At 44.4% G+C, this 9,629-nt stretch overlaps 2 non-coding genes across 2 annotated transcripts; one reads left to right on the plus strand and one right to left on the minus strand.

Annotated features, from left to right (window-relative positions):
* Positions 1-4,105: 4,105 nt before the first annotated feature.
* On the minus strand, positions 4,106-4,180 carry Trnat-ugu (transfer RNA threonine (anticodon UGU)). Its single transcript has one exon. It is a non-coding gene; the product is annotated as a tRNA-Thr (tRNA).
* A 1,477-nt stretch (positions 4,181-5,657) lies between these two features.
* Trnat-ugu (transfer RNA threonine (anticodon UGU)) lies at positions 5,658-5,732 on the plus strand. The gene has a single exon. It is a non-coding gene; the product is annotated as a tRNA-Thr (tRNA).
* The last annotated feature ends 3,897 nt before the right edge of the window (positions 5,733-9,629 follow it).

The following is a 9,629-nucleotide window of genomic DNA, read 5'->3' on the forward strand; positions in this document are numbered from 1 at the left end:
TGGACCTGCGAAATAATGTAGAAGATTAGATGGGTAGATCGAATAACCAATGATAATGTATTGCATGGTAAAAGGAAAAAGAGAAATTAATATCCAACTTTACTAAAGAAGAAATCGGTTGACAGAACATGACGAAGGCGTCAATGAATCGTCACTTTTGCAGTGGAGGAAAGTTTGGGGAGAAAAAATTTTAGAACAATAACGAGGCTTCGGAAGAATATAGGTTGCCGTAATTATTATGAGATTAGGCGGCTTGCACAGGAAAGACTAGAGTGGAGAATTGAATAAAACCAATCTTCGTACTGAAGACCACAACAAAATCAACAACAACCACAGCAACCAGTACATGAACACTTGTTTCATACACTTGTCTCATCGAAGACATCACACAGTCCGAAACATCCATTTCTAACCACTGATCCACTGCCTGATGGTTAGTTGAAGATTCTTAGAAGTTTGTACAATCACTCAAGTTTTTGGCCTCCAGCATTTTGAATGAGATGGATGAACACTTCATACGCGGTACTGTCGAACGCTTGTGTTCGTGTCTCTCGCAACTCCAGATAATCTGCAAGAGAGCATCGACACTGAACTTATAAAGGTAGCATAACGGATACTACCACATTTTTGAAATACATGAACCTACGTTGTAAATTTTGCAGCTATAGATTCTGATATGAAAATGGAAGAGAGGCATATCTGCGGGTTCTGAGATACGGAAACTGATGTAAGAACTGGGCCACTGCGCTTTCCTTTCAACTGCATTTTCGGCGCCTTATGCCAACCGCAGGGTGGGCAAATACGCTACTGCATGCGTCCGTGGGCGCCCACACTGCTTGCCCGCCGGCGCTCTCAGCCGGCAGTTCCCCCTCCACCTCTCTGTTGACATCGCTCATTTGTTAACTATGTGCGCGCTGAAACAAGGGTCTGTTTTCTTCGTGTCGTTAGAGCTGTCGATGTCGAAGCCTCTCCTTCATTTGCAGTATAGAAAAATTAGTGAGAATAAAGTGGCTTAGGAGGAGTTTAAAATGTCAAAACGAAAATCGGTCGAAACCCTACGTTCCAGCCCAAGTTGTAAGAAGATAAATTTGTTAATGGAATAAAACCAGCCCTCAGCGTCTTTTTTGTAATGCTACTTTTTCGCTGCGGAAGAGGTCCAATGTGAAGCGGCATTTTCAACTCCTTCATAAGAAATTCGTGATGCCTCTGGCTCTGAGGAAAGGCAGGCCAAACTTCTCCATCTAAGACAGAATCAAGAGAAAGAAGGAAGTTGATGTAGTTATACAGCATTTCTTGAAAATGTCACTATTATTTATAAAGCGTTACGTGATTGCGCCCTCGACTATACCTCTTCCTTGTAGAGTATTTACAGGAAAAGAAACGTATTATCCACAGTGATGGTGCACTACAGTGAGTATCACACAGCTCTTAAGATAACTAAAAAAGCGCGACGCTTCAGCGATGGAGAATTTGTTAACGAGTGTTGTGATGCTGCCACGACAGTCTTGTGTCCAGCGACTCTTCCGGTTTTCGGAACAGTTCCTCCTTCACGAAGAACAATTAGCAGACATCTCGAAGGAATGGAAAACTTGGTGGAAGCAAATCTGAAAGATATGAATAAAGATTTGTTCTTTTTTTTCTTATTGGCTTTGAATGAAAGAGTGTGTGAAATGAATACTGCTCAGCTTGCTGTATTTGTGAGACGTGTAGACTCTGAGTTCAATTTGATGGAGGAACTCCTAGATTTACTGCCAAAGCACGATAATCTACTGCAGAAGACATATTTTGTAGCTTATGAAACATTATGGAAAGATATCAAATTGGTGGCAAAATACTTGCAACAGACGGAACTCCTGCGTGACAGATCAAAAGTTCGGTATCGCTGCTTTGATAAAGAACAAGATGGAAAGAGTTGACATCCAACATTAAATACCAGCGATACAATGCATCCTACATCGAGTTAATCTGCTGGAAAAATGTGCCGAAATAAGTGGCTCTTTTACTTTGCTGTAAAAACTAGTAATACGAGGGACGATCTATTGATAATGCGACACTTTTTTCTCGGCCAGTCCCGGCTCAATTTGTTGTGGGACAGCGTGGAATATTCCTGCTTCAGCCCCTGTAGTTCCATGAATTTCCAGTAGGTGGCGGCTCCATATGTATCTTTCAAAATGGCGTCTGTATCGGAGGTGCGTTCCAGGCAGAGAGCTGCCATCCAGTTTCTTTTGACAGAAAACCAGAGAGTCGCTGTTGTCCATTGGCGCTTGAAGGATGTCTGGCAGTGAGCAAAAGCACGCCTTCTCTATTATCATAGCAAGAATGTCGCGCGTACCTGTCCGATGTTCCGCGTGCCGGCTGGCCCTGCACAGTTTTGACTCCTGCAATGGTGGAAAACGCTGACATTTAATCGAGGTGATCGACGAACCACAGTCAAACACTTCGCTGCACAACTGCAGCTATCTGTTGGCAGTGTTAACACCTTCGTCCACCAGTAAGGGAATTCAAAGGAGTGTGCCATTCCTCATCCACACTACAGCCCCGATCGCATACTTTCCGACTTCCATGTGTTTGGCTCAATGAAGGATGCACTCCTTGGAAAGCAGTACGTGGATGATGGGGAGGTATTGATGCAGCAAGACGTTGGCTTCGACGTCGACCTGTGGAGGAGTACCATGCGGGCATAAAGGCCCTCCCAGTGAAGTGGCGTAAGCCCGTCACACGTACGGAGATTATGATGAAAAATAGGGTTTCATAGCGAACAGAGTGTGGAATAATACAGTGTATTGGAGTGATGAATGAAACCAACCTGTTTTCCGAAACAAATGTGTTGCGTTACTTACTGAACCCTCCTCGAGTAAGTAAAGTGAGGTAACACAGTTTGGGACACCGGCAGTTTAAATCCTTCCTGGCAGAACTGGGGTGTGGTTATGGAGACGTGCCGTGTTTTTGGGAATTACAGTGGCCGTGTAGAATTGTGGTTTTAGAATTCTTTTTAACCTATTATCCATGGACATGAAATGAACGCCAGTGAAACAGTTTGGTGACCTACAGTGGATAATAGATCAAGCCTCTTTAACTGACCCTACAATACACCTGAATGTCTTGACTACAACTTTGTAGGATAGACATAAATTAATTGCCGACGTTTTTGACACCGGCTTTGGATTGTAAAAGAAAATTGCTTCTGATGGATAAAGCAACTTTCAGGAAGTACATTTAGATTTGGTGACTTACATAGATTTGAACTTGATGTTAGTGCTTTTGCAACTAATTTTGCAGTGGACATTGAAAGTGCGCATCCTAAAATTGGAGCTCTTTGACATCCAGTGTAATCGTGCGCTAATGGACAGCTTTTGTACCGCAGAAAATATTGAAATTCCCTCCATGATATTTTGCGCAGTTGTTGAAATCAACAAAGTCGAATCTTACGAGTAGTCTTATTGACAGAATGAGATTTTCACTCTGCAGCGGAGTGTGCGCTGATATAAAACTTCCTGGCAGATTAAAACTGTGTGCCCGACCGAGACTCGAACTCGGGATCTTTGCCTTTCGCGGGCAAATGCTCTTGCCCGCGAAAGGCAAGGGCCCGAGTTCGAGTCTCGGTCGGGCACACAGTTTTAATCTGCCAGGAAGTTTCAGTCTTATTGACATTTACGTGGCTGGAGAGATACGTCTGATGACCAGTAATGCCACTCCAAACACAGACATGCTAGTGAAACATTGTTTAAAGACAAAACTAGAGCAATGGAAATAGATGTTTCTTTCTTAGTTATAGGTAGTAGGCTAGCTCAGAACTTAACACTCCTCAGTAAGGCTACACTCTCAAGTTAATAAATGTTTAATAAAAAACGCAACTATTCTTTGCTTAGTATTCTACGTCTTGTTGCATTTAGGACCAGGAACCTAATTCGACGAGTGTGGTATTTCAGCCTCATTTTCTTGATAACCCCACCCCTTAGCTATATATGACGGTAGTATCTGTTCCCGAAAGAACAGTTACCGTGGATGACCATGCAGCTTTGCAAGAAATGAAATGATAATTAAATGAACACCTTAGCTGCAAGCAGGCGTTGATGTACTTCATTGGGGACATGTTGAAAATGTGTGCCCCGACCGGGACTCGAACCCGGGATCTCCTGCTTACACGGCAGACGCTCTATCCATCTGAGCCACCGCGGGCACAGAGGATAATGCGTCTGCAGGGACTTATCCCTTGCACGCCCCCTTGAGATCCACATTCGCAACATGTCCACAACACTACATTCGTAGTGCGCCTAATAGATGTTTGCCCATCATACTCATTACTCGTGGCAGATTGGTCTACCAAGTCCCGCACGAGATCGGGCATAGCGTGTGCGTTCGCACAAGAAGGTCAAAGGCCGACAACCGATATTTTTAACTATATATGACGGTAGCATCTGTTCCCGAAAGAACAGTTACCGTGGATGACCATGCAGCTTTGCTAGAAATGAAATGATAATCAAATGAACACCCTAGCTGCAAGCAGGCGTTGATGTACTTCATTGGGGACATGTTGAAAATGTGTGACCCGACCGGGACTCGAACCCGAGATCTCCTGCTTACATGGCAGACGCTCTATCCATCTGAGCCACCGCGGGCACAGAGGATATTGCGTCTGCAGGGACTTATCCCTTGCACGCTCCCCGTGAGATCCACATTCCCAACATGTCCACAACACTACATTCGTAGTGCGCCTAATAGATGTTTGCCCATCATACTCATTACTCGTGGCAGATTAATCTACCAAGTCCCGCACGAGTTCGGGCATAGCGTGTGCGTTTGCACAAGAAGGTCAAAGGCCGACAACCGATATTTTTAACTATATATGACGGTAGTATCTGTTCCCGAAAGAACAGTTACCGTGGATGACCATGCAGCTTTGCTAGAAATGAAATGATAATTAAATAAACACCCTAGCTGCATGGTCATCCACGGTAGCTGTTCTTTCGGGAACAGATACTACCGTCATATATAGTTAAAAATATGGGATCCCGGCCCTTGCCCTGTTTGTGCGAACGCATACGCTATGCCCGAACTCGTGCGGGACTTGGTAGATTAATCTGCCACGAGTAATGAGTATGATGGGCAAACATCTATTAGGCGCACTACGAATGTAGTGTTGTGGACATGTTGGGAATGTGGATCTCACGGGGAGCGTGCAAGGGATAAGTCCCTGCAGACGCATTATCCTCTGTGCCCGCGGTGGCTCAGATGTATAGAGCGTCTGCCATGTAAGCAGGAGATCCCGGGTCCGAGTCCCGGTCGGGGCACACATTTTCAACATGTCCCCAATGAAGTACATCAACGCCTGCTTGCAGCTAGAGTGTTCATTTAATTATCATTTTATTTCTAGCAAAGCTGCATGGTCATCCACGGTAACTGTTCTTTCGGGAACAGATACTACCGTCATATATAGTTAAAAATATGGGTTCCCGGCCTTTGACCTTCTTGTGCGAACGCACACGCTATGCCCGAAGTCGTGCGGGACTTGGTAGATTAATCTGCCACGAGTAATGAGTATGATGGGCAAACATCTATTAGGCGCACTAAGAATGTAGTGTTGTGGACATGTTGGGAATGTGGATCTCACGGGGAGCGTGCAAGGGATAAGTCCCTGCAGACGCACTATCCTCTGTGCCCGCGGTGGCTCAGATGGATAGAGCGTCTGCCATGTAAGCAGGAGATCCCGGGTTCGAGTCCCGGTCGGGGCACACATTTTCAACATGTCCCCAATGAAGTACATCAACGCCTGCTTGCAGCTAGGGTGTTCATTTAATTATCATTTCATTCCCACCCCTTAGATTCCTAATGAACTGAACGACTGATTTTGCAACTTTTCATACTACTTGTAATTCCTGTGAACGTGTGGAATATATTAATTTGCGGCGCTGTAGTACTCGTTACGGTATGGCGCAGTGAAAAGATTATTTTTCATTTCTCTCTTTATCGCTGTGTTGTGCCTCTATCGCATTGCACACGGTCAACCGCATCTCTGTAGTCTGCTGGTGTAATGTAAACAAAGCTTTAACGATACATTAATGCTCAGGAAAAAGTGGAATATGAAGAACAAGATGATCGGGCATGGTAAAAGTCTAAAATTAAATTTCATGCACTGAAAAAAAAAACAAAAAAAGACACGTATTTTACAGCCTAACAACTGACATTCAAAGCATTATGTAACTCGATGTCGCCTAGAAGCATACGGACTAGCGTAAATTCATTTGCTTTTCTTCACGGCAGAAGTGTTACAAGCTGAATTAAATTACTTATTCAGTTGATGGCACTTTTAGGTATCACACGACTAGTGTTAAACATCTGCAAATACTATGGACAATTTTATTGAAAGGTAATCATTACATTGTCATGCAGTATAAGTACGACAATGCAAAGAGTGCCATGGTCACTACGAACTCGAGCGTCAGCTGTCGATCGTGTATTACCGGAAGTCTTCAGTCCTGTTCGTGGGTAAGAAAATGCGAGATGCTCGTGCAACGTGCTCGCACGACGTTGCAAATTGCCACAGTACCCGCGGACGCCCAGGCCTGTGCCAGTGCATGAGAGATGCCTGCTATCAGAGATCCATCCATACCCCAAAGGTTCCGGACCATTCTACGCGCCTTCTAAAAGGAGACTGGGCAGCCACAGAGACCAGAAAACTGCCACCTAGGGCAGGGGGTGCTTCTATTACAGAGCACAAGTCGGCCTGACTCGCTGTCAGCTACTCCAACTGACCACAGTGAAGAATAAAAAAGAGAGGAACTATCAGAAGAAATAGTCAATGGAAAAGCCAACACCACCATCAAATCTACGCTGTAGGCACAATGGAAAGGTCTGCTTTCAAACAAAATCTGGAAACAATTGGAAAGATAAAGCTCACCAGCACGTCAACCATTTCTTAGTCTCCCCTGGCTGCCAGAGCTTCTGTTTCAAAGTGCTACAAGATTAACGAAACCTCTCCAACTCTATCAAAAGCAGATAGTGGTCTGCTGTCAACTGTGTGACGAAAACCTTTAGGGTCGAAATTACTCACACCATAGGGAATTATGAACTGAGTGTTTCAAAATGAGGAAACGTTAGTAGGAAAATAATATTTTAGACTGCTTGATATCTCGAATGAGCAGCGCATGCAAAGCACGTGTTTCGAATGTAAGCTTGTCAAATTTCAAAATAAACAACAGCCTGATGTGCTGACATTGTTGGCGTTATGTGGCATCTTATGTGGAACAAAGTTGTTGTCATATAATGTGAACAAATTCACAAAATTAATTTGGGTCTATTTGAGGCAACTATGGGAGGCCGAGTGAAAATAATCGGACCGAATTAAAAAAAAAAAAAAAACTCCTTCATTTTCAAATATACCACTCTACCGCTGCCCTACATTTCTTCCCAAATTTGGTAGAGAAGATACCTACTCGCTTGGTATCTCCAGTCAGGTGAAAAACGTTAGTTATGAACACGAAGTAGACATAGGAATTCGTCAAAACATCAGAGATTAAACAATTATTGATAGTGAGTTTACAGTACCTTTGTAATAGTTTTGGTGTTGTGCTGATCTAACGAAATTCTAAGTCGTGCAACGAGGGAAAATAATCTGTGATTTCTGGTGGACCCTTAAGAACAGTCGTCAATAATTACTTTGTGTAACGAAAGAAAAATGAAATATAATGGCAGAGACTGGACATTAAATCGAATTGTTTTGTCTAGAATGGAGACTATAGCGACACAAGTGGCTTTTGACTTTAACATAAGTTAATGAAAACGGGAAATGTTACACCACAAACGCCTTGACTGAATCCTACCAAAATGGCACTGAGCACTATGGGACTCAACTCCTGAGGTCATAAGTCCCCTAGAACGTAGAACTACTTAAACCTAACTAACCTAAGGACATCACATACATCCATGCCCGAGGCAGGAGTCTAACCTGCGACCGTAGCAGTCGCGCGGCTCTGGACTGAGCGCCTAGAACCGCTAGACCACCGCGGCCGGCTGAATCCTACCAATCTAGTACTGTAGTATTACCATGCGTGTGGGATATGATGATTAAAACTTTATCCTGATGTAAGACTATTTGGAGTACAGATAAGAGCCATTCCTACAGATGAAGGTACATGATGGATGTTGTGTATTTCTAACGTTATTAGAAAATTTCAGGCGAAGTACTTCTGCAAGTTATCGGAATTTTTAGCCCTCTGACTAAGGCAGAGTCATTCACAGGAGGGGCAATGGAGGCTCACACCGACGGATCACACAGACAGATGAATGTAAACAAGAGATGTCAATAAGGTTGATTAAGGACGACACTGCGACGAGAGGTGTAGGCAAGGGTCCTTCTGGAAGGACTACACTTCGAGAAGATCGTGGGATTGTTCAGATGGCTCTGACGAATAGACGGACGACTGTAAATGCAAACCGGGTAGGGGTTATAGGCCGGCCTGGGTGACCGAGCGGCTCTAGGCGCTACAGTCTGGAACCGCGTGACCGCTACGATCGCAGGTTCGAATCCTGCCTCGGGCATGCATGTGTGTGATGTCCTTAGGTTAGTTAGGTTTAAGTAGTTCTAAGTTCTAGGGGACTGATGACCTCAGCATTTAAGTGCCATAGTGTTCAGAGCCATTAGAACCATTAGGGGTTATAGGCAGACTGTCACCACGAACAGTCGGGAAGAGATTACTGGAAGGTGTCTTGAGATCTCGAGGACAGCCAGAGTCAACTGGCACAATGAATGGCGTTTTGTGGTGTTCAGCACTGAACTTCGCTCCTGTTTGCGGAGTGGCGGGGGGGGGGGGGGGAGGAGGAGGGGCAGATCGACGCCACCGTGTCCTTAGATGATTTGGTGGAAGGTCACACGAAATGCGTTAGCCCCACTGCAGATCACATCACAAATGTCTTGGGGAATGTACGGATCCCTCATTAGCCGCAGGGCCTCCTGAGGCGTCACCCATAGAGCATGTCTGCGATGACGAAAACTTTCATACGAGAGTCTAGCCAACAGTCTTCATGACTTGACATAGCATTTTTTCATCCAGGGAAAGACATTTCTTAGGATGAATTTCTATGGTTGTTTCCTTCCATGCCACAATGAATGCAAGAGTTGGCGTCACACCATACTGACGTTCATGATGGTTGTCAGTTTTTAATGGAATAAAAGTTTAATCATTTAATACGAGTTATGACACGGACATATCTGGAAAGTGTGATACATATTGAACTGTCGCTTCATGATGCAAAGCTTTCCATCTTCATCATTTTGTATCTGGAGTAATACCATGTACTGTCCGACAACAAATGCTTAAACAAAACAGTTCTGCTGCAGTTGCGATTACTAAATGCAGTGGACATAAATTGTAGAATGAAATTTTCACTCAGCAGTGGAATGGGCGCTGACATGAAAATTCCAGGCTGATTAAAAGTGTGTGTAGGACAGAGAGCCGGCCCGGGTGGCCGAGCGGTTCTAGGCGCTACAGTCTGGAACTGCGCGACCACTACGGTCGCAGGTTCGAATCCTGCCTCGGGCATGGATGTGTGCGATGTCCTTAGGTTAGTTAGGTTTAATTAGTTCTAAGTTCTAGGGGACTGATGACCTCAGAAGTTAAGTCCCATAGAGC

The sequence above is a fragment of the Schistocerca nitens genome, chromosome 3 (genome assembly GCF_023898315.1).
Source record: "Schistocerca nitens isolate TAMUIC-IGC-003100 chromosome 3, iqSchNite1.1, whole genome shotgun sequence".
NCBI lineage: Eukaryota > Metazoa > Arthropoda > Insecta > Orthoptera > Acrididae > Schistocerca > Schistocerca nitens.